We start from the raw sequence: 27,099 nt of genomic DNA, 5'->3' as shown, positions 1-27,099 counted from the left end.
ACATAGAGGTAATTCAGCATCAAGGGCAGTCTGTCCAGATTTAATCGATTTTCTATTTTCTGCCCAGACTTTTTATTTTTTTTTTATTAAATTTGTCCATGTTAAGTATACCAATGTCCTACCCTCATTCTTCACCCATTGACAATTGCAAAATCCAAGAAAATAACTAAACAGGCAACACAAAAGAAAACAAAAAAGTACTCCAATCGAGCTGTTTGTGGAAACATAATAATAAAAAACACACAAAAAAGAACAAAATGAACAAGTGCCATTAACATCTGTGAGATTTTCATTCTCCTTCTTCATTTCTGTATTTTGCAAAGATATATCTTTTGTAAATCTTTAGAAATTGTGTTATATTCATACTTTGTTTAATCTTGTCGTCAAGACCATTCCACAAAAGCGCCCCACAAATGGAAATACACATACTTTTTAAATTGGTCCGAGCATAATTCTATTTCAAGTTTAGTTTCCCTCTAAAGTAAAATCCCCCCACTCTGTCTTTGAACAGTTTGTGGAAGTTTACAGGTAGCCGTTTATTTATTGTTTTGTACATTATTTGTGCAGTCCTAAATTCAACCAGATTCCCCCAAACATTAAGGTGTGTAGTTTCAAAAACAGTATGTTGGTGTGTTCATGATATCCTACATTACTTACCATACGAATGGCTCTTTCTTGTATTGTGCTCAGTGAATGTAAGGTGGTTTTTATAGGTATTGCTCCATACTTCCACACAGTAATTTAAATATGGTAACACCAGTGTACAAGACAGAATATAGAGTGCCCTCCCATTCAAAATGTGCCTTGCTTTCCCCATCACTCCACTGCTCCGTGCTACTTTTGCTCTCACATGTTTTATGTGAGGTTTTATTATCAGGAATGTTTCATATGCTTTGTTGGTGTCAGTCTCTTTAAGCACTTGTTTCCAATTTTGTATTTGTAACGCATTTCTACATTTGTCAATAGCTTCATCTGTTCTTACTCTCCAGTATCTAATCCGATTAGCATCCTTATACTTAACAAAATTACAAAGAAAAATTACAAAACCGGCAAGTGGTCCCTAATGTAATTTAATAGTAAGCCACTCTTTATGCTGTTGTCTATTAGAGTTGCACTATGAGACGTTATTCTGCTTGGTTTAGTGATAAGTGGAAATAAAACTCATACTGAACAATACATCGATAAATTCATCAGTCAATTTGCACTTGTTGGGATTTAAGAGATCTAAACTAAAATCCCCACAAACGAACATAACTTTGTGATCTTTCTTGGCAAACAGTCTTTCCATGCTGTTCTTAAATGTTTCGATGTTGGAGCCAGGTGTTCTGTAGACACAGCTCACGATTAGATATTTCTTTTTTTTCCAAGTGGATTTCTGCAGTAATAATCTCCATCACATCATCAATAATAGTTGTCATATTTTCCACTATTTTATCATTTAATCTCTAATCTACATACAGAGCCACTATATATGGAATAATATATTCAATACGCTGTGATATTTATGGGTGAATACATTGACATATATTGAAATAGATGTAATAATGTACTTAATACACTTCAGAATATAGATATTCACATATACAAATAAATAAATCCAAAACTGTGATTGCAACATAGATAGGTCTGCATAATATGCATACATATCATTGCATTGCACGTATAAAATAAAAAAGACCAATAGGTAGTCAATCAAACGTCTTTCATTCTTATTTGAAATTATAATATAATATAATTATATAATAATTATAATATGATATAATATATAATATGCTATCTATCAACTTTAAACAACGTCAAAATCCAAACATGAAAAATCTATCCTATCATCCTATTTGACATTCGGCTTTCCAAATTTGGCTTCAACTTTCAGCAACCTCTACGCATGTATACCTCCAAGAGCAAGTGTGGATGACTGAAATGGAGCAAATGTTACCTCTGGTTTATCAGTGTCACATTTAACTTCCTAGCATGTACAGACAAACTGTAAAAAGTTATTTTAGTCAAAATATTTGTAGATTAAATTCAATCAGACTTCAATCCACATGTACGTCTTCACTTGCTTGAATAGGAGCACATTATATAATATGTTTGATATATTCATTGTATGAATATAAATTTGATATATTGCGATATATTTTCCTACATGTTACAATATATTATTGTTCCTTAAGGGCAGGACGCTCTTAGAAAAAGGGAAGCTAATTTTTATCGAGGGCCGTGAATATGGAAAATCATGTAGTTCAACATCATTCACGTCAGGTGGCTCGAGTTAATTCAGGAAGGTTAAAAAAACGTAATTGTGACAAACATTTCTGCAAATGTTATCGCCAACAGGACAGGACATGCAGAGACAGAAGGGTCACAGCTGTTTACCTCCACAACTAAAGCGCAATGAAACTTCAGTAATGTGATCAATTTTATAAAAGTGTTGAACTATTTTCACTTGAATTCTTCCATGTGCTTCGGCACCATGTTGGTTTCAGTGACAATAACCTTTTGATATGTAAACATGGACCCAGGAAGTGACTTTATCCTGAAGCTGGAGGCTTCAGTCCACCTTCAAAGAGAGGAGGTTGGCTGTGAGACAAGGGATCCTCCACTGTGATTGGGCCAGAGACGGCAGGAAGTGAGCAAAAGGTCACAGGGAGTGGTCTCCAGAAGAGGTCTGCCTCTTCTTGTTTAAAAGTGTGTGTACATGGGATATCAGCCTCTTCCTCCTGCCGTAAGTGTGAGGGGGAGCACGGCCATCCTGTACGAGCTGCCATGTAGTGAGAATGTTCTTTGCTAATAAATACTTGTATAAACTCTTAACTATCTCAGGTCTGTTGTACTGGATACTGATAATACCTTACAATAGTAACCTGTTCCTCGTGAGTGACTGAACCCCATTTTGTAGACCCGTGGTTGGAAGACACACGGATGGCGGTAGCCAATATTTCTTCAACTTAAGCCGTCTGAGTGGTTTAGGTGTTTAATTAAAACCCGTGCAACACAGACACTTTGGAATATCGACCTCAGTCACCAAGATGCACGGTCAAACCAAGTTTGTAAGATTAAGAAGCAAAAATGCTTCCACTCTGATTAGAAAAAAACAATCAACTGACTGATTTGTCACTCAATACATATTCTGGATGCATTGTAAGGTCCAAAACCATTTCCAAGCCTGCTCTGAGTTGCCATATGGAAGTGTGTATAGACTTTGAGTTTCACTTTAATTTCCACACCAAATCCTGTTTGCTTTGTGATCATATTCTGGCTTTCTGGACATCAAGTCATGTTAAGCACTTTGGTGATAAAATTCTGCTTGCAAACAATTACATTTTGCATTTTTAAAGCGTACTCATCGAACCTTCATGCTCCAAGCATAACTACGAGGTTATGCCTGTCACAGAACACACTGTATGCTATTTGGTTGCTGCTTTTATCTAAAATGTCTTGAAATATCATAAGTGCTTTCATTTTGTGGCCCTGGTGGGTCTCAACCTTTGACCTTGGATGGGTTTTGACATGCTCTGCAAAGTCGAATTCGTCCATCATAACAGTTTGGCATCTAGATTTCTTTCTTTTCTTTTCTGAAGGATTACAGTCAACATCATTTTGCGGCACAATAGCGAGAAACTGAGGTATGCAGAGACCTTGTGTTACCTCACTTAGTTTAATATGGCAGCAGGCACATCTAGACACCCACAATGTAGGAAGCAATATTCCTGTTACCATTCATTCAATTCCCTTTTCACTTACTAGTAAGCCAGAGAGTGAAAAATGGCTATAATGAGCAATTGAATGACAAAATGAATTAGGAGAAGGAGTAGAAAAAGAGTGCTAAAGGGGACATCACGACAGGTTGGAGGAAAACAGATGGATCACACGCAAGATTATCACCCCAGACCACATTTCCTCTCCCATCTAAAACTTAATCTCAAGCAAGGTAATTCTATTGAGAACTTAAAAACAATTAATGGTCTAATTGTAACCAAAAGCGATTTCTTTTCTACTACTTTCTCCTTTTCTTTTTTTTTTTTCTTAACTTAACTGAACTGCATTTTGTCACCTTGCGAGTGAGTTCAGCTATAAGAATATGTATCTTGTACTCAACCTCCTTAATCTCAGGACCTTTTCTGGACTAACTACAGAATGAGTAACCTATAAATGTACACTTATCACTGTATATGAAGCAAGGAAACGCCTAAGAAATGTAAAACAACACAAAAGTAAGCTGTGTGTGCCTTCCTTAGATATAAGTTGCCCACGAAATGGGAAACGTGTGAAGGCAGATAAATGATCAACGTTTGTGCCGGCCCTAAGAACAAAGACTAAATGTGACTTAAAAATGATTGGGACAGTGAAAGTAATACAGAAAGGTCCTATCCCTGCATCTCACAGTGTGACTGCTTACGCTACTACTTTCTACGCCCAAATAACGGTTTGCAGATTGAGAAAACCCCTGGAAATGATCGGTTTCCACTTCTTTGCTGTTTTTTAATCCACTGCATCGCAACACCACGTTGTTCTATTTTTTTCACATGCACTGCAGACGTCACTCCATGCAGAAGCAGCTTACAGCTTGATATCCAAGTTTCTAATGTTATTTTCACTCAGTGTAGCAGGTATTGAACTGTTAAGTCTACAAAGTCTGTACAGATAATAAGTTCATATCGATACTGGCCACCAAACGGTCTTGAAGTAATCCAAAACATTTGTGTCACATATTTGGAAAATCACTCTGAGACATGACAATAATCAGAATATTTGAGACGACAATGATCAAGAACTTTGAGTGGTTTCCTCCTGAAATCTTCAGCTGGCCTGGCCAGTCCAGGTTTCAGAGAGTGAATGTTTGTGCCATGTTGAAAAAAATCCCCTCAAGGTCTTCAGAAAACAGATAAGGAGAAATATCTAGAGAACATAACTCATGTGTCATAAAATGAAGAAAGGCACAAGCAACCCACATTATTTTGAAATACATCAGTTGTAGATATGCAGTTTTTGTACTAGCAAACCTATACTACCCCACAACCCTGATATAAACAATGTATGAATGGAAGGATAAAAAAGGTATAACAAAGCTTCATTTGCACTTGACATTCGATATGGATACAGATAAATCTGTTTGCACTCTGCAGTCATTTCATCCATCTCTTGGAAGCTTAGCGATATGGACCAATGGAGCGGTACCATCGGGAGTGATGTGGGAAGTGTTAAGATTAGAACCAAAGAAAAGATGCAGAACTTCTCAAAAACGGAAATCGAACCTTCAAGTATTCAAAGTAACAACGACAGATTTTGGAGCGTAAACATGGACATTCACCTAAAGGCTGAGAACCTAGCGAAAGTGCCCCTTGAGTCCCCCATGTGGTGAGGAGGATAGCTGCAAACCAAGAATCCTAAACTGGGATTGGCCCGGAGAGGAACAGAAGTGGGTCAAGGGTCACAGGAAGTGCTGTGAAGAAGGTCCGCCTCTCGAGGACAAATTCCACTGTTGGGTTAAAATCTTCCTCTATGCATCCTAAATGTGGGGAGTAGCATGGCCGGACCCTGTACGAATCGCCTGGTGACTATGATGTTTGTTAATAAACACGTGTGTAAACTATGACTATCTCAGGTATGTTTTCACAGTCCGCCACAGATTAGAACATGCAGGACACCTGAAAAATCCTAACAGTGTACACATGGAAGGGTACAATCTGATCTTTACACTCTATGAAGTGTACAAATCTAATTTTGTGCTTACGTTAAGAATAAGTTAGCCTCAATAATTAATAATATTATGGAATATTCTATTTCAAAAACCAACACGTAAACTAATGATGCCTATCGAGGAATGTTCTTCATATAGACATGACTTTAGAATGGGGAACTATCACACTGAAATACCTTCAGTCTACTATTATTTTCAAGTACAGCCATTGTACTCTGCTACCTTTGGTAAACCTTTCATCTTTGAAATGAATGAAACAAAGCTTAAGAGCATAGAACTCTTAAAGAGAATGGAACATACCATTGTGATTAGTTTATTAGACTTTCCTCCCAAACCAAACATGAGAGTAATTAAGGGAACAAGTACAAACTATTCAAGTATCACACACACATATATGCCAACATCCTAAGGCATTGTGCAGTAGACCATCAATGTTTTAAAGACTGTCATGCACTGACAGCATGGCAATAAGCTTTTTAAAGAGCACTTAGACATGCTTATCAGATCATTTCTGTCCGTGGTGGAATCTAACAATCGCTACACAGCTGAGGTGAGATTGCAACCAATGCCATAAGCAGTCACAGATATATTATTGTTGGATTATTTTCACTAGAATTCTTCTATGCGGTCTGCCAATTTGGCATCACTGTTTTAGGGACAATAGGATTCTGCCATGAGTTTCCCTCCATGTTCCACCATGTGGCTTCACTGATACTCAAAGCATAGCTTTTTGCAATGTAAACAAGGAAGTGACTGCAAACAACGGTGACCTGTGCAGCTGACCATGTGGTGAGAATGTATTTGTGTAATAAATAATTGTGTTAATTCGTAGCGGGTCTCAGATCTGTTGTTCTTGAGCCAGCCACAGTTTTGGAACGCGCAGAATGTAGAAAATAAATGCAAATTATATCTCATACTATAAACTCCAGTTGTTTTTGTTTGTTCCCCTGGAGGAACAAAATAGTCTTCTCAACGCACATCTGAAGCTTAAAGAGGTCATGAAAGACATAAGTAACCATTTCAATTCTCAAATTCAAGCAGGCACGGGGAAACATTTTGGCTTGTATCTTCTTCTATGACAAAAGCGATAGGCTCTTCTGGGCTCTGACAGTGCTGACTGGAAAGGCTGTTTATTGGACGTAATCCGAGGGATGGTGGTGGAGCCGGGTTCATGCTGGGGACTGTGTGAGACTGATATGGACTGGGAGAGAACATCACAAGTCCCCGAGCCGGGGTTTCTCTGTCAGCCAGCGATCCCTGCAGCTCGCCCTGGGGCCCGTTGGCAGAGAAAGTTCCCAGAGCTTTCCACCTGCACTGTCACGTTGATTACACAGCGGGATGAGCGGAAAGGAGGTTACTGATCACGTTTGCTCTCTCTCCTGCTGGCTTGTCTTTCTTTTTTATCCACCTCCCATCTCTTCTTCCCTTTCTTTTTTATCTCCCCTCCCTTTCCTGAACCTCCTACAATCAGACCATCCCTAGGGGAAAATGGGCGAGAAAGGGTCAATCCTCTCGATTCCAATTGCCCACGAGGCTTAACACATCTGTCAGAACCTGCCAGGGAAGCCGAAATAAAGGCGGTTGCTATGACAACAGCGCTGCCACTTTGCCACCTAGCCATGCGTGTCCCACGGGAGACGAAGGAGCAACGCCTTTCTCGCCACCATCAATGTCTCTTCTCACCTCTTCGTCCCACCAGAACGCTCTAATGGGTTGATGGAGGTCGATACGCTAAATTTGCTTGATGCTAACGGAGACATCTCATAGATGCTAAGTCATGAGGTGTGACTTGCTTTTTTGTCTTTCTTTTTTTTTTCTACCCTCCCCTCTGTCTATAAAACTTTTTTTTTATAACTCTTAACACTGCTAATGGCTTGTTTGGAAAGTCGTCCATCTCAGCCGTTCACCTTTTGACCCTCTGACAAGATCCACAGTGCCAAATGGATGCGAACACAGAGGGCGGAAAAAAAAATGCAGCCTCTGTCATTATGGCGCCTTGTTATCCAGGTTCGATAGAACAAGAAACAAACAATATTCTGGACAAGCTGTGAGGAGACAGCAGTATTTAAAAAAAATTAATAAATAATTCCTCTGCAAGCTGACACACCGGCGAGCTCCTGAATGAGGCACTGGCACAGCCGTGCTTGGTTGATCTAAGACGAGTCTCTCTTGTGTTGTGTGTTTCTTCCTCTAATTGGTCCAACCTCCATGCTCTGGCTCTCAGTGGCTTTCCTCCTTCGACTGGGGGGGGGGGATTGGAGGGGGAGACCTGAGGCTGGGCAGCATTATTCAGAATTTGGGCAGAAGGTAGTAGGGGAAAGCTGGACTCAGGAGAGAGGAGAAGGGGAAGATTCAGGAACGTCCAGGGGGCATAATTACCAGCAAATCTGTGCGTGCCCGCCACCGCCGTATTGATGGGTTTTCGTGGACTGTTATTTGTTATCGGGTGGCAAGGGCTGGCTCACCCTCATTAACACTTCTCACCTCTGGAGCAGAAAGCACTGGAAGTAAACAAGCGAGTGGAAGAAAACTGAGTCCCATCCCACCCCCCCCCCCCACACACACACACACACACACCCCCCACCCCACCCCACACGCACAGTCGCAGCACGCCTGCATGCACGCTCAGCAATTACACACAACGAGAAACAACAAAATAAAAATGCACTTTTACACTTAAGGTGTTTAGATTTTTTTACTTCTTTTTTTTCAAAGCGTTACTGTATTTACTTCAACAATTACACATGTATATGATTGTAGCCAGCATGTGATTTGGGATGAAAGCAGATGGGGGAATGTTTTCAACAAGGAGGTTGAATTAGAAATGTGAGGAAATCAAAAAGTTAATTAATGATTTTTATTAAGCTCTTAAACATTTTTTTTTTTTTAGTAAATACTTGTATAATACAACAACAATAACAACAACTAAAAAAATACATATGAGGTAATTGCCCCCCCTCCCCTCCCCACCGCAGTCCGTGATGTCATCAAATAACAGCAACAATCAAGCTGCAGAAGCTACTGACACTAGCAGCAGGAGGAGCGGGGCCATAGACCTATAAAACTCAGACTTATTTAGAAGTTTAAGAGCAGGAGTCTACTTCTGAACTTCTATGCGCGCCGTCTCTTCTTCTGCATTTTTGGTGTGTTTCCTGAGTCACAGCGCCCCGAAAGGCCTGGCATATGTACTACATGCCCTGAAGCCTCGTGTTGAGGCGTCTTTATGGTGACATTTGGACGGAATTTTTTTTGTGAGAACTCCAGGGAAAAAAAAACATTGTTTTGGCTCGTGTGGATGTGGCCTGGCGTTTTCAAAAAGTTCCACCTTGGTAGGCATTTTCAAAAAGTGGCATTTTCAGTGGCTCCGAGCACAGTTGTCATGTAAATGAACCACCAAAACGCATCGAAAGTTTTTACACTTCACTTGAAAACTTTATAATGTAAATAAGGCCTTTTTATAGCTTTTAAGCTATAATAATAAGCGCCTATTTATGTAGAGTTAACTTAAGGTATTCTGTCTGAGAGTGTTTAATAAAGTTAATTGAATGATTTTTCCTCCGTGGTGGTTGAAATGTAACAAGTAAGCTTTACTTAGATTTTGAAGTATTATTCTTTGATATGTTTCGTCTAGTCTATCTAGTGTGACAAAAATAAAGTAAATGAGACAGAAATAGCAAAAGCCAGTTTGTTTTTAATCTCTACACATTCTTAAAATTGGTGACCAAAAAAAACCCCCCCAAAAAACCAGGATGCCTCTGCACACCTCTGGAAATGGGGATATCAGTGTGGTCACCATTTAACTTTTTTCTTTTGGCGAAGGTAATTCTTCACGATTGACTGCAAAACTTTCCTCCAGTTAGCAGCGGTTTTATTATTCTTTGAAACAAAACTGGGAGAAAAATAAAACGGGAAAAGACCTTACAAATCTTTCAAACTGTTGTCAAGATAAATAAAACGTATGTCACCAAACCGTCACTCACTTTAATGACACTGAATTCCTCGTAGCCCCATTCAGTGTCAAACATGTTGACATTTTGTCATCTTGATGAAGGCAAAGTTCTGATGAATAATTCAAACGGGCTGTTATGCAACGCGCTTTTATGCCGCAATACATTTAAAATACATTCGCGGAAGAACAGAAATCCGGCACACATTTGTCCTCATAATTCTTTGTCGTCACGGTGCCGATGAGTGCGGCTCTTTTTCCAGTGTTCCCGTCAAAACGTTTGTCTCCCTGTGGTCGGTGACAGTGTGCTGAAGACGTCTCTCGTGTCGACCGCCGGCTGCATCAGCTAGTTTACTGTCTAAATATAGAAAAGAAGGAAAACGGACACAATGGCAGCCTTCAGTTCCACATTGTGTAAAGTTATGGGTGAACATTGTTTCTGCTAAATCAATGAAATTTAAGGTTTGATCTTTTTTACTTTTGCCAGTTCCATACAAAAGAAAAGAAATAATTGTGAAATATAATTTTAGCAACAATAAACAGATTTCATGTTGTTGTTATGATAAATCGTACACGTATAATTGAGTGACCTTCAATTGGTCTCTGTTGGGTAGTACCCACAACCTAAGGGGAGTATTTGTCATATAACTGGAAAACAGTACAGATATCCAGTTGATAAATGTTTCCAGCCAGTCTGCCTTCTCTTATCCAACATGTTAGCTCGATTAAATTGGATGTAGCCAGCATGTTGGAGATCCAGCTCTCACCATTTTTGAGGATTATTTGATCCGGAAGTGGGACAGATGACCAACGGTGATCAGGTAAACTTTAAATACTTGACTTCTGACACCACCCACCGGAGTCCCAATGGACTATGTCTATCAGGAGAGTTACAATAGGAAGTATCAATTGTAAGGAATAAAGATGAGACTCATTATAATGTTTTCTAACCCCCTCCCCACAAAAAATAAACCCACGCCCAACAAAAACTGTACCAAAACAAGCAAACTGGAGGTCCAGAAATTAATGCGACCAACTTGAACCACTAAAAAAAACTGCAAAACAAAACACTGTACTTCAGAACTTTCTATTATTTTCCAATGAAAACTAAAAAGAATCAAAAATTTGAAGGAAAGATAAAAAAGAAATAAATAAAAAAAAGAAATTAAAGGATCAAAATATATGAATAAAGCACAGCAAACTGAACTGGCTGGTTATTCAGGCTGAGTGAAGCAGATGAGCGGAGATACTAACAAGGCTTGAATTATCTGACAGGGATCGAAATATCAAGGATGGCTGAAGATGTGAGGGTGATTTAAGGAAGCGTGTCGCTCCAGCAATTAGTTTTGCACTGTACTTGAGGGGGATTGCATCAGGCTCGGTGCCTGCAATTAACATGTTGTGACTCGATGCACTGTTATACATTTTTAATAAAGCCATTACACACATGAATATTATAGTTTCTTTAACCAAAGCTTAATGCAGTGTGCCGGTGTTGTGTATCATACTGCACAAAAAGCCCCTGGGTTTATTGGTTACAGCCATTTTATAGACTTTAAACTACAGGAAAGCACACAAACATAGCAAATCAAATTTCTATCTATGCATGTTCTCGTTTGTCCAGTTTGGAAGCATCGCACAGCAATTGAATCAACTGGACTTTGTCATATATCTTGAATGGTGTTTAGCATTTTACCAAAAACACTGTCATAAAAATCATACAGGCCTTTAATCCAAAGCTCAGACACATTGACACCGATAACACATTTAGCTTTAAGGTGCCACAGGTTACAAGTGGAGAACTAAGCTACTTTTATCTTTCACCAAATATGGTTTTTCATGAAATTTGCGCTATTGCTCATGTCAACTGGAAGTACAGAATCACATCTCTGATTACAAGGCTCGAGGTTAGTTCATTAATACACAAGGGTAGATTTGTTCTGCCGAAAATGATTGCATTTGGCATGCCATAACAAAACACACGTTGAACCTGGCAGGCAGGTACTTGATCAAGTAACAAACAATCAAACACATGCTCAGGGTTCTGCTATTTATCAATATTCGTGCAAGAATGACTAAAAAGATATGCTATAATAAATAAGCATAACATAAATGAAAACAAAATAAAGCACAATAAAAGAAAATAAAACCATAGGGGGATAAAAACCCTCTCTGGGATAAAAACCGAGATAAGACCATAGAATTAAAAGTCACAATAATAAACAGATAAGAAATGGGATGAATAAATTGAATGAAATAGAGTGCAATGCTGCCGCTTGTTATTGAGCTCAGTCAATGGCAACAGGAGCAGAGCTGTCTTTATAACGCTCACTCCTGCACCTTGGGACTAAAAAAAGAGGGAGGAAGCTGAAATTCATGGGAGTTATTATTAAGAATTGATCAAGCCACCCTCTGTATGTGTTTAGTGTACAGCGAGGCTGGACAAGACTGTGACTCACCAATCAGGCGACTGGACGATCTCACTATTTGGTTCAGTGAGTTTTTCCTCTGGAACCGAGGTCTGACCGAACCACGTCACCAAGCGAAAAGATTAAACAGACTCGATAAGAGAATGATAAAATAGACACAATATTGTTCAGTCAATGTGGAAAAATGCAAGTTTTCTGAGACAGTGAAGGCGACGATGGCACTTTTGTGGTACATTATTGGCAGGTATTTAGAGAACACCAAAAGCATCACTTAATTAATTAATTAGTTAGCTGCCCATTAAAGTGCCTGTGTATTTATTATATCCATGCATCAGTCAAAATTGTACCATGGTCAGGAAATTATAAAATATATTTCAAAAAGAAAGGTGTAATGACAATGAAGAACCTCTCCTAGCTATTCAGATTATGGGTATTTTGTTTGTGTAGTTTGTCTTTTCTTCTTTTAATGTAATGTAATGAGTTCTTGGTTTACACCCTTGTCTCACACTAAGAATATCTATAGTGTGAGAATGGATGTTGGGGGCTTTTTGATTAGAGTTGGGACTTTCTTCCTGGTCCTAAGTGGACTTTCTCAGAGTACTGCGGTTTCCTTCCACAATCATAAAACATGTATTCTCTATATTTGCAAAGTGATGGACCTTCCCTCTCTGGGAGCTGGGATCAGCTCCATCACCCAGTGACCCCGAACTAGACATGGTGGTGTAGGAGGTGGATGGACTGACAACCTGTCCACAGTGTACCCAGCTGGGATCGGCTCCTGCCCATTGAGGCCCCAGTGCCAGCTCAGTCAGACAGAAGATGAGCATTCGTGACAGTATCCGTCATTGTGGCTTGAAAATCCTTTGGTCTTCGGTTGTACAGTAAGACTGTTTCATGGATGCTCCATGCCACAGTAGTGAAACTGCTGAAAGCCTGCCATAATTAGGTGACAGTGTGAGAAATTCCAGCTGACTCAATACACAGCACAGCTGCCAACTGCGGCCGCTCGCCAACCAATCGGCGTGGAGCAGAATGTGACACAACGATCAACGTGACAGCACTTTTTTGCAGAAATCGAATTCCAAGTTGGCCTCAATTCCGAAGCTATGACATCCAGAGTCTCCCCGTCATAGACACATATATACTGCAAAAACAAGGCCTTGATTTTTAGGTCCTCTTTTATACAAGAACAAGTGCAAATGCATCAATTTAAGAAAAGGTTTTGCATTCACGCAGCAACATGAAAACCATGTCCATTTACACCAAAAAAGCGGAAACGCTGAAAACAATGAAAACAATGCTTTGTTTACACAAAGCATTTGCAAAAACTAATACCTTGAGAGCCATTTTCAAAAAGTTGCCTTTCCAGTGGTTCCGAGCACCATTATTTTGTAAGCAGATACCCAAAATGCAATGTAAATGTTGCGTCTTCACTAGAAAATGTTGCGTAAACGCAGTTTTAGTAACATCCTTTGTTTGGCTCGATACCATTTTTGACAAAATGTTAGGAAATACTGCAAGACCTTAATGGCTATACACCATCCCATGTTTCACCATATGTTAACTTCTGTCTCCGATTCAGTGGAGGTTGACATTGTGCACTGACAATGTGGCCATACCCAAGTTTTGGAAATCAACATGGCACATGTGCGTGAAGTAAAAAGTCCGTGGAAGCCATAAGTTGGATAAAATGCTGTATAACATGGATGAATGTGCCGGTGTCCAACAAATCTGTGGTAAGATTTCTGTGATTTCTTTGACCTTTGAAAAATGCAGTAGGAGCACTGTAAATATAAATTCATTGTTGGTTTTTAGCACCGTAACATCCATGAAAAAGAGTGTGTATTACCAATAATGGTATAACATCATAACAATATTATCATGGAAAAAGAAATTCTTATATATTCATTGGGTCCCCACACAGATGTGACTCCTAACTTAGAGTCAGAGCGTGACTCGAGCTGGCCGTTGCAGAGAATCAGCGAGCTTCCATGCACTAATGAAATTTCCGGGTGCAGGTCTCATTACAATCCGAAGCGACTGATACAAATGGCAGCATCAGGACATCCCCGACCCCGACTGATTCTATCTCATCGTTATCAGTCCAGTTGGTGTATTTCTGGGCGAAAGACACCGTAAAAGGCTGCAGACGGTCATTGATCTGACGCCTTTGACTCGAAAATGCAATTAGAGGCTGACCGCGGCTTCGTTGGTGGTTATCACAAGGCACATTGCTGAGCGCTCAGATGTCTAAATCTGGACACACACCGTAATGATTATTTCCTAATTACTCGGGCCCGATTCCAGGGACTTCATGACTCTGAAAGATCAATTAGAATGCGGTGCGTCTTACATCATCTCTTCAATAGATGTCAATGTTTCTTTAAATCATTTTGCCTTGAACCTACAATAAATGCCCTGATTCTCTTGGTGAGAAAGATGAGACCTCTGATGGTGTGTTGATAAATCAACCAAGCTTACACAGTAAAAGTTCAAAGTCTGGCCAAAATATTCATGCATGCCCTTTGTAAGCCACCCCCTCTGTTTCTCATTTCATTTAGGGGAAGATGATTTGTCTCAAATGTCACGTCATTTTCATTGCTTCTTGTCTGTGGTCACACTTCTTCTGATCACTGAGAAATGCTGAGTATTAATAAAACATTCAGACAGAATTTGATCATATGTTTTATAACTATGATATGCTTTGTCAGCAGTGGGGTGTGTTTTTTTTTTTTTTTTGTATGTAATGTGTTTTTTTTGTTCCAGGGTTTGAGGTTTAGACCTCATTCTTAAGGAAAGGGATGTGACAGCGAAATCATTGCTGAGGAGCTCTTCCAAGCTGCCGTGTGGTTTTGGCTTTTGGAGCTGACTGAGTGTTTGGGCAAATAAATATCATTTAACCTTGAATTACCATGTGTGGTCTCCATATTTTGTCCTTCCGTCTGTGACGGTGTCCAGAAAAAATGCCTAACCTCAACGCACATGTGTGGCTCCTCCTGAAACATTCAATCAAAAATAAGGATTTTAAAATAGGAATATTGAAAATATTGAATATTGTAGAAGAGATAGGTTTTAATCATTTTTACTTCTTCCTACCCCATTTCAGAAATGTTAATATAGATAAATGACTTGTGTGTGTATGTATGTACGTATGTATGTATGTATGTATGTATGTATGTATGTATGTATGTATGTATGTATGTATGTATGTATGTATGTATGTATGTATGTATGTATGTATGTATGTATGTATGTATGTATGTATGTATGTATCAGTGGGTATACACAGCTATAGGTTATTTACTTTGTTTAAATATATTTCCATATAATATGAATTTAATTATTCATAACGATTATTATTATTAGATATGTATATGTATGTATGTGTGTATCCATGTTTTTGACATGTCTGAAATGAATGAAGAAAAATCATTGACACAACTGTAATATTTAAAAAAGAAACAAAAAATTCAAAAGAAGGTAGTAAGTGCAGTCAAATTACACATTTTCAGAACAAAACATTCTGTATGAATATATTGTTTCCATTTTTTTAAGCACCGACAAATTTCCATGTAATGCTTGTACAATGGTCTATAAATTCCCGTGGAGTAATTGTAGGAAATTTGAGGTCACTTCACAGAGGCAGCTGGCTTTTGGCTGTGTGTGCCACTCAGAGGCCTTGCAGGCATCACCTCCTAGTCGCTCTTCACCTGGCTCCTCTTCTTTGAACTACCTCCAAACTGACAGACCACAGGTACTCCAGGGGAGGACTTGGAGCCCGCATGACAGCTTTCTATTCGAGGCTAAAAATAGATTGAGAAAACACAAATTTAGGTTATTATTTCCTTCGCCTTCTCGCTTATTGTGTGGCATTTTTGATAATTATTGTCAAAACTGAAATCCCAGTATCTCCCACTTTGTTCATGTCAAAACGATTTATTCTGCTGTGTAATTGTGTTTAGACCCCGTACAACAGAATGTTTTCCGTGCTCAAGGTTGTCACATACAGCAATAAAACATTTTTCTTTTAAAGAAACCTGAGGGAGAAACAAACTGTAAAGTGCTAAACCTGTGAGACAACATGTTCATTCTCTCTCAAAGGTTTAGCCCTGAGCCCACCTTGAAAGTTTGGAGCAATAAGATGCTGCAGTGTGAGTTCATTCAAATCTGCCAGAGATAAAAAAAAAAAAAAGAGGTCAGCGGAACAATTTCGTAACACATGCTTCTCTTCTGCACACCATCATGCCCGCTCATTGCGAAATCTGTCCTCATTTCACTTGCACTCCGAGACTAACGCTGCCTCACAAATGCAGTCATAAAAACAGGTCGCGATTTGAACAATTGTGTCAGTTAATTGAAACTCGGTCTCCGACTTGTTTTTCAAATGTATGCATCATTTTTTCAAATTGTGTATTTCTTCTTGTTGTTGGATTCGTTTATATTATCAAGCAGCTTGTTTACTCAGGTTGCCACTAAAACGACTTCTTCCTTCGAATCGTCTGCATTAAGATGAAAGCTGGAGATGTTGCATTCTATGGAAGGTCGTCTGGTTTGATAAGAGTGTCAGTCCCCCTCACTCCGGGTGATGCAAATGTAAATCAAGACCCGACTGTGGTCACATGAGGACAACAGTCACTTTAATTTTAGTTTTAGTTAGGGATGTCCCAGTCAGATCGGTAGATATCGGATCGGGGCCGATATTGGTGATTTGTGAGTGATCGGGAATCGGCAAATCCAGCCGATCACCCCGCCAATCTAAAAAAAAAGACGAAAAAAAAAGAATGCGGTCCGCAACGCCACCTAATAACCACAACAATCACGGACTACAAGCTCCAGTCGAGCTGCAGAAGCTAGAAGCAGGCGGAGCGGGGCCCTAGACCTATAAAACTAGAGTTATATATAGTGGTTTATGTGTTAATGTGCAGAAGTCTACTTCTAAATTTCTATGTGGTCTGTCTTCTTCTGCGTTTTTGTTGTGTTTGATGAGTCGCAGCGCCCCTAAAGGCCTGGCATGTGTACTACATGCCCTGATGCTTCGTGTTGAGCCGTGTTCATAGTGAGGTGGGAACGGTTTTTTGGGAGAAGGCCAGGGAGAAAAAAGATAGTTTTTTTCGTCGTATGGATGTACCCTCAGTTTACAACAACAACTAAAGAAAAAGCCTTAAATAACAAAAAAGAGCTTTAAAATAAAGGATTTTAAAACAAAGGAGAAGTACCCACAGGGGAGCGATATGGCAAAAAGAAGAACCCAGAAGGTTACGCTAGTTTGAAGGGAGACTGGGATTTTCTGAATAAGTTTTTGAGAGAACTATGTTCAGACGACTTTTGTCAAACAGGTTTTACCACTTTGAAGTGGAATCAAGTGTTTATAATTCACATTGAAATGTAAATGTTTTGGGACAATTCAGGTCAAACCTCTCATACTGCTTTAAGTTAAACTGGAATTTAATACACAAAGAAGTTACATTGTAGCCTAAGAGCATTTATGTTTAAGTCATTCTGAGAAGAATTTTGATTCATTAACTGAGTTTTACAATAATTTCGAGCTAAACAAAGGTTCAGCCAATAGTGCTTTTAGCTTCAGACACCTTAGTTGCTCCAAAAATAGACTGATTGAGTATCTTTGCAATAGCAATGTAAGTATCGGTTCGGGAAAGTATCGGTATCGGCCGATACTCAATTCTGAAAAATCGGATCGGTATCGGGGGCAAAAAAAGTGTGATCGGGACATCCCTAGTTTTAGTTGATACTGTCAACAATCATTTTGACTAAGAGTAGTCAGAGGGTCTGCAACAGGGCTAAGGCATCTGGTATGTGTCACGTACCATCCACATGGTTGGCTAAAGCATCATACTGCATCAACAAACTTCTCACGATGTATCCTTCGCGCCATTCCCCACACATGTACCCATTTGATCCACAGGATGTCTGAGGAAACGTGATATACGAAACAAGCTCTTCTCCCACTGTTCTGTAGTTCACTCGCGATGGACACATCCGTATTCCGGCACCTTCCTATCAGAATCAGCAATAACTCCGGCAGAATTCTGACCGACATTCAGAAACCACATTGGTCGACCTTCACTCCACACATGCATCAATGAGCCTTGGCTACCAATTACCCTGTCGCCCTGTTCACTACTTTTCTTTCTTCTTTCTCCATTCATCGACACCGACCACTGCAGACCAGAGCGACCAGTTATAGAAATGCTCGGACTCAGACGTGCAGTCATCATAATTTGCTCCTTGTCATAGTCACTCAACACATCAAGTTGAGGGTGAAATATTCACTCAGGGCCTAATAAAATCCCACTAACTGGTGCCGCGCTGAAGATATAATCATTGCGAGTCACTTCAATTGTCAGGGGTCATAATGTGATGCGGTGATTGGTCTAGTACATGAACATATATTTTCCCGATTGCATGTGTGTGTGTGCATGTCATACACGCACACACACACACTGAGAAAACCTAACATACACATTTTAATGACAACCATACACACCATGAGCTATGATTCGTTCAAGGGACCCCACCCATGCGAAAAACTATTCACCAAAATATCTATAGAAAAGAAGAAAATGCCTATCTGTGGAATCATAACGTGTTCAAGTTGCAGGTTTTCGTGCTGCGCCTTGTGTGCCGGAGTGGATGCATATTTATTAATCGGAGTAAAATATATGGGAACACATATCCTTCGAAGATTAAACTGAGAAAATACCCTAATATTGTCTTTCAGTCCTGGATGTCCCGGCTTGACGATATCTCATAAGCACACTCTCAATTTCCAAATCAGGGATGTGAAGATGAATGAATCTGACTTTGCATAAAGCAGCGCTGCAGAGGGGGGTGGGGGGGGGGGGGGGGGGGGGGGGGGGGGAATTGCTCTGCAGCATCGGATGCAGTCGGGGGTGGAATAGTAGGGGGAACATTGTTTACTCATGGTTCATTAGCCTTTTTTGTGAGGTGGGTTTCTCCCTTCAGGCACCCTCCATGCTAAGTAATGCCTTTCCTCTTTTTACTACCTGCAATTAGCCTCGTACATTAAAGCGTTCGCTGATGTCTGACTAATAGCGAGTATCTATCACATCCGGCAAAGCAGGAGGGCCGGTTCTCAGCTTGGAGCCTGCTGTGTCATGTGTTTGGAGGAAACACCCCATTTATTTATCCAAATCAATCAACATCTGTAAAATAGATTTTTCCAAGCAATACATTTTTTGAAAGGGATTTTTTTTCTTTTTTTAATAAATACTTCTGTCATATGACTTTGGGAATTTGGAGCATGATTAATACAGCGGTTGGTTTGGGCAGTTTGCACTAGATTACTGCAAAGTAAAGAACATGTGAGATATTAGTGCAAATATCCTTACAGCAGCACATTTTTGATAAAACAATCTGACGGTGGTCGAATGAGAGGATAACGCCTCACTGACTCCTGGTCTCCTGCCGCAGCTTTATCAGACATGGATTGCTGAGGGGTTTTTTTTCCCTCCACATCCACCTACCAGTCCAGATTAGAAAAATACACTGAATAGGAATGAGAACACATAAAGCACAGTATGTACTAAAAAGTCAGATGTAACTGAAATGCAGTGATCTGGCAACCCAAGCTTTGACCTCACTGCTCTTTCACATCTTTTTTCAATTCATATTGAATAACCAAAGAAAAAAAAAAAAAATCTAAAAACAGCCATTTTCAATTAAAGTGTTCACCTTGTTGCTGCTGCAAAGACCAACGTTAAAGGCTTCACGTTGAATTACAGGAGTCTCTCGTTTCCTGATTGATTATGTAGCATACCTTGGTGTTATATAAACACTGTGGATGTTGGAAAAGCTCCGGTCTTGCAGGAATGCACACAGCTCAATATCATGTACTGTGTCTGTGAAAACAATCTGCTTGGTCTGAGAGGAGTTAGCGGCAGCACAAGTATACTCTCAGGTTAAATAACAATTCGTCACCACAAGACAATATTGTGCTTGTTATGTAAAAAAAAAAAAAACAATATCGCATAGGAAACAAAAAGAATGTGTTGTTAGTTTCGACTCCATATCGCTTTGGAAAAGAATCAGACCATCAGAAAAGAGAGTCTTTGATATTGCTGATCTTTAACTCTTGAAAAAAAAAAACACTTGTATGCGATGCATTTATGTTCACCAGTCCAACCTTTGTCTACTCGTTTTTGTACGGCATCAAAATATATCCATGAATTCAGAATGGTGCCAGATGTAATGGAATTTCCCGAACCCATTATTCAAGAGTGAAGCTGAAAGTCACGATGGGTTTTTAACCATCTCAATACGATCAGATCATCGGACAAACAGAGTGAACCTTTCTGTCAAAACATATCACCGCTATTTTTTCTTATGATGATCCCCTATAAAAAAAAAAAAAAAAAAAAGCAAATGAAAATAAGACTCATAAAGATGTATCACATAATTAATGATTGTACAAACAGACAGACAAATGAACTCAGGGTGCACATGAATTATTCTCATGACACTGTGTCTTGCACTGATCCACGATTCCATGGGGATGTAGGAAGGCGCTTTCTTTCAAAAACGCAAACTAAAAAAAAAAAAAAAAAAAAAAAAAAGAGTTAACATTAATCACGTTATTGTTAATAGAACACACAGCCCAGCATTTCTATTTCCAGTGTAAGAATAAAAACAAACATGCACTTCGATGAGAAATTAGCAGTTACCAATGAACCATGTGTTTGGACCATCGGAGGAAACTGGAGGGAATGTCCAAAACCAGCAGTTTTAGTTCGACACTGGACAAACCGTGTCATAATCCTGCAGCCGCATGCTTTAAACTTACTGTACTTTCCAGGCTTGAAGTCACATCTGTCAAGAAAATGTGTCACGAAGAAGAATTAAACAAATCTAAAAACAAATCCATATTGTTGAGTAACTCATTTATTCTCCAGATGTAACTGCACCATCAATAGTCTTTGTCCAGCAGTTGACGTTCCAGAACTTTCTATGAATTTGTTCCCCCAGCCTACAATTAGCCTCCGTGTCCTTCGTCACAATAATAGTTCCACTGCTTTTATCCGGTACGTCCCAAGTTTTTCGCACTCCAAACTCTCTCTGCTGCTCCGTTTCCACTTTGTTGTTACTTCAAACTCTCCTTCCGAGCATTTTGTTTCCATTATAGGTCAAGTACAGTAATAATAGAGGATTTTCTGTGGTACTGTAGCAGCATCCTGTTGTAATACACTGATTTTTAGTGGTCCCAAATGGTAGGTATCCATATTTTGGTCCTTAATATAAGCCGCATAAAAAGTCAAATTTATGACCCAGAAAATATTGCACTTGTGAAGCTTTTTCATTTTGAGCAAATTACTTTTCACCATACTCTTTCTTTATTATTTAATCCACCAACTGGAATATATATATTTAATTTTCACATTAACATGGTTAAACATGCCAAATAATTCAGTGTAAAATCTAGACTGTCCACTTAGAATTTCAAGTCTTAATTGTTAAAAAGGAAAAAAAAAAATCCTAAAGCCAGTAGAACTCATTTGTTGTTCATAATCTTCACTTTAATTGGACCCATTTAATAATCATGGTTTTCTGCTGTTATGAAGTATGAATCTCCTGGATTTGGATAATACAAGTTTTCCATCCTTACAAAAAACTAAAATCTATCTGGGACACAAGTTAAATCTCAAACAGCCTCAATGTGCAGTTTGATAAAGATATAGTTCATGTTTAAAAAAAAATAAAAATACTACGCCAAAAACACTGAGTATCTTTGTCTGTGAGTTACTAATGAGATTTGTCAGAGATTTCAGTGGAAGCTCTCGTGTCACGCGAAGCCATGGGAGGATATCAGCCCTGGAACCAAACATTGCACTGGAGACACAACATTGCAAATAAAGAGACGAGGGGTGTTATTCACTAAAATCTCTCAAATTCTATGTAGCACCTAATCAGGCATGTTTTCCTTCTCCACAATAAGGCGTTAATTGTTGTCTGATTCCTGGCTGAGCAGGCCCCTGCAATCACCAGTGCTGAGCTGAGACTGTCTTGGCCTATATAGCAGCTAAGCCTCATTAGCCACAGCCTCAAACCTGCAAGTGACTGGGGAGGCACAGAAACACAGATTTCTCCCGGTGACAACGAGACAACAGATTCCCACCAGAGCCTCGGTGGCTATGGCATATAATTGGATGTATCCCAGTGCCCCAGAAGAAATTTCCCACTGGCTTTCTCCAACACGTGGGGAAGATGTCTCAGTCTCCAAAGAGGACCTGTGTGATTCTTGACCTCCATGCTTCACAGAGACAGCTGACGCCACCGCTCTCAGGTTATACCATCTCCAGATGACTGGATTAGGAGGAGAGTTGAGGATTGTCTTGCACAAACTAATGATTGTATATTTACTCCTGAATGCTGTTTATAGAGGGTCCAGAAAGGTGACCGCAATGGAAACGCTGCACAAACACAAAGTGAAAAGCAAAGATGCAAACACAATGGGTTTTTCCCTTTTCACAAATGGGGCCTAAGATTTAACACCACAGATGACATGACGCAATCAGGATTTTTCAAATGAGGGTTTGTGTGTATTGGGGACTCTTGATCCTCTGGAGGTTATATCACTTTTGGCTTTCCCATGGAGTGATTGAAGGGAGTACTGAGGCTCCACAAACCCAAAATGAACCGCGATACCCTTAGAGGACGTTTTCAAACATCACAGGACGTAAACCTGAATTCGAAGGAAAAGAAAGACTTTATAGGAGATGATTGGCTAAGAAGTCAATGGTGTTGGGAAAAGGAAAACAACAGAAGACATTCAGGAATAATTGCAAGACCAATGAAGGTACAACATAGGAGATATCTTAAAGTCTTCCAATAAAACCTGTTGGGAGTCTGCTGAGGAAATGTGTCCCCCCCACAGCAGCAGCATCTCTGCACCTCCTTTTCAAAAGCATTAGTAGTGGAGGAAAATAAAAATGACCCTATTATTTTCAGATGTCAGAATATTGTCCAACCTGGAACATAAACCCATTATCCCACGCTGTGAAGGCCAACAGGCTATGCTGAAATTGTGTGTAATTTCACATGTCTGTTAGTGATCCTTCAAACATCATCAGGTTTCAGCTTTTACTTAAGCATGCAAATCTTTAAAAGGTCCAACCCGGTGATTCTCCTCAGAGTTTTTTTGACCAAAGACTTCTGCTTTTGATTTCTGAGGCCTAAACCACCCATGGCCAGAGTGACACTTCATTACATGCAGAAAGGACGACAAATCAAAGTTATTAGCAATATGAATTCAAATTCAAAATAATAATGTAATATTGGTATAATGTGATGCAATAATGCGCTAAAGTTTGAAAAGAAAGACTTCATGGTTTCCCTCGAAATATCCCATCATCAGCTGTTCTTTGCATATGATTCCCGGTGGAATCCAATCAGTTCGGCAGCAGTGGAGATATGGAGATAGGAGGGTCGGGAATATCTCAGAAGTTGTTAGGTCACACTGAATATTGTACAATATAATTATCATGCGTTACTCTATGTGTTAGGATGTATGGTGCAATGTGTAATAATGTGATCCATTTTGAATTCATTATGTAATAATGCCGCAATTTGTAACAAAATTCTTGAACGCATTTTGGAATAACTGGTTACATATTGCAACAGTTGTTCCAAAATGTGGGTTAAGTCATTAAATGCGTTTAGTCGCACTTATAATCGGGCTTCATTTTTTCAAGAAAAAAGAAATAGTTGTTGCAAATTATTACCGATTATTATTACTGATTACTAAAAAGTTAAACCTGATATAGAGCCCTGAATTCTATTATTGCTGTGTTGGCAGGACAAGAGCAAAATCAACGAGTGACATATAATTCAAGATCAACTGAATCTTAAGTTTTTTTCTCATTATTAAACATAGAACCACGAATACGGAGAAAGGGCAAAATGTATTACATAATGCACCAAATTATTACATTTTCTCAAGAAAAAGTGGGACATCCACATTTTGTAATAACTTTTACAATGTGTTATTACAAAATGTGGCAAAGTTATTTGAAAACGCGTTCCATAATTTTATTCCAAAATGCGGCAGGTTATTCCAAAATGTGGCGTTTTTACATAATCAGTTTAAAATGTATTACATGATTACGTATTGCACCATTATCACATAATGTGGCACTACAAGAAAAATGTACAATGTACTTGGTCTGCAAGTGCATAGTTTCATATTTTATATTAATGACAAAACTGCAAAAAATGACATTGATATCAGAAAATGAGCAATACAATGTTGAAAACCCCCCCTCAAACGGGCACATTTACAACATTACACCATTGCTCCTTCGTTGTTCCTTGAAATTGGCTTTTTGGCTTGTTATGACTTGTCTGGTCAAATTTCCTTTCTGTAGAAATACCAATTAAGAATGAACACAAAATCTAAACCCCGTTGGATATGATAGCATATTTCACACAGTATTTATTTATTTATTTTTTATCTTCTTGATTTTACAGCCGCCGCTTGAGATCACTAGTCCGACCTCTGAGTGAGATCTGTCAAAGAAGTTCTGAAAGATCCTGAACACTATGGAGAAAAGGACGACTTATTCGAGAGCTTTGTTTGAGTTTCTTGTAACACGAGAAGCCCCCTCTCTCTCGTCGGGAGGGAGAATGTGACGGGAATGCATGAGAGCCGCCTTCTGTTCTCCTCCCCGTGGCCATGCAAGAAGCACATCCAGTATGCATACATTAGTCAAAGCCATGATGTGGATTTATGCATCACTTTGATGTGTTTTTGTTTGTGATCCACTGTCCCTCTCACTGGCATGAGGGCTGAGGAAGGTTGAAATTCAAAGCAGGAGATAAGACGGGCTAATGAAACCGAGAGAAAAAGACGAGGGCTGATCTTCTTATGTGTGGAAGTTCGAGCCATAATTGTGGGTGCAGTGAAATGAGTGGAAACGGTACAGGCTGCTGAATATTGGAAATACGAAGCGATGATGAAAAAGATTTGGACTTTTTGAGTATTAATAGAGTTTCCAGTTCCCCGCGACACCCTCTATTCCATTGGATCCTTCTCAATATTAGATTAGTTTTTATATTATTTTCACATGAGAGAAAAAGTCATTTTTCTTCAACTGAGCACAGATTTGCAAAAAAATAAAAAATAAAAAAAATAAAACTAGGTGTTGGTTCAACAGAACACTGCATATTTTAAGCGAAAACTTTGCTTAACTGTGTCTTTTTCATCACTGTAATAAAGTATTTTGAAGAGAAAACATTTCCGCAGTGTCTCTGTCTTGTTTATGAAAGTTTTTAAAGCCCCCAAACTGCTTAATAACCCAGCAATTATGCAACCACGTAAATCTCAAACTGCCCGTCTCCCAGTGCACTTTGAGGAACATTATTACTGCGCACTTTTCTAAGATTAGCAGTTAATGAGCTTGACAATTTCTGGAGTTTGGAGTGTCGCAAAAAAAGAAAAGAAAAAAAAAGAGACCCAAATGTTCTCTCTCACCATGAATAGTAAAAACTGCATAAACTGTCACTGTACGCGTATCAACTTTTTTAAGCGTACTATAAATATTCATCACAATGTCCTCATGCTGCACCAGTCGGTTCGGGGTGCAGATCTTGTTCCAGCGCAGCGAGCGGGGCGCATCCTTTAAAGTGGGGGTAATGGATTTAAAACAAGGGACACGCCTGCCACCGAACTTTGATGAAACTTCTCGACTGGCTGTGATGATTTTATTTTTCCTCTTGGTGGGTGGGGGGGAGGCTGCGAGAGCATACAGAATTACTGCTCAGTCAGCAGTTAAGTTAAAAGACATGTGACCGTTCAGCTGCAATGTGCAACCCACTCAGTCTTTTAATTGCGACGGTGGTTACTTCCCTATTGGCTATTATGAACAACCGATTAATTATGCTGAAGACAATATTATTGCAAAAAACCCAAGACCGATGTTAGAACGAACAATTATATCACGCATGTTGATCAAGAAGTAGGCATTAATATTTTGCACCTCTGCTTTCCCAACAGTCGGGCGCAGTGGCAAACATCAGTTTAGAGTTCTGTAATAAGATTTCTGTCACCTTTTTCTGTTGCAACTCACTAAAAAACTCAACATGAAGTGGGGTCAGTCATGGCAGTACCGTGCAGCCTATGAGTAGTAATGGTCTTTGGTCGAAGTGACTAACACAGTGAGAGTCGCATCCACCGTACAAAACCCCTTCATTTGTACTACTGTGAACAGCACAAGCTAACTATCAGTTGCAGTATCACAAACAGTACATAAAGTGACCTGTTTCCCTTCTCCCAGCGGTGCTCTTTCAACCACCGTGAGTGGAAAGGTAGCGCCAATGCGGCAAGCTCACACATTTCCCACCACGATGAGAGTGACAAGTCCATGAAGCCCGCCCCCCCCCTCCCAAATAAAAAAAAACCAACAACTGCAATTACAACTCGGAGCCACAGGTGCGTCCACCGGACAAAACTGTCATTTCTGAGACTCTAAATAATTGAAAGGCGTCAGGTTGTGTTCAGACTTCTAGCACTAGATGGGCTCGGACTGGCTGACAGATTTGGAGTAAAAGCCAATTTTCCTGTTTCAGATGACACAGTAATGGATTTATAATTGGTAACGGCCCCACAAAGACAGCAAATTGGCAAATTCATAAAAGCAGAAAGGCGTCAGAGGAGGCAACAAAGTTTGAGCATGAATGAACAGGAGCTATATGGACGACTGGGTCAGGTTCGTTCAGAGGCCGAGCATGTTGCTGATTTCTGTCGCTGGCGTAACACTAATTGCTGCCATACAGTTTTACATAAGCGGTATAGGGCTTAGTGAAGACTATATACAGACATCCAGTTAGGGTTCCAGGGGGTCAGGTCTAGCTCAGCTGATATTACATTGCAGTATAAGGTAGAGTCCACCCTGGACAGTCAATCACAAGGCACACTGGGACACACAATCACAAACAACATCAGCAAATTTCAAGTACTAATTAAGATAACAAGCAAATCCTCGGATTGCGCA

This window comes from Lipophrys pholis (genome assembly GCF_963383615.2).
Source record: "Lipophrys pholis genome assembly, chromosome: 11".
In the NCBI taxonomy this organism is placed as follows: Eukaryota; Metazoa; Chordata; class Actinopteri; order Blenniiformes; family Blenniidae; genus Lipophrys; species Lipophrys pholis.
The sequence above is the reverse complement of the archived record's forward strand: the minus strand, read 5'-3'. Positions refer to the sequence as shown.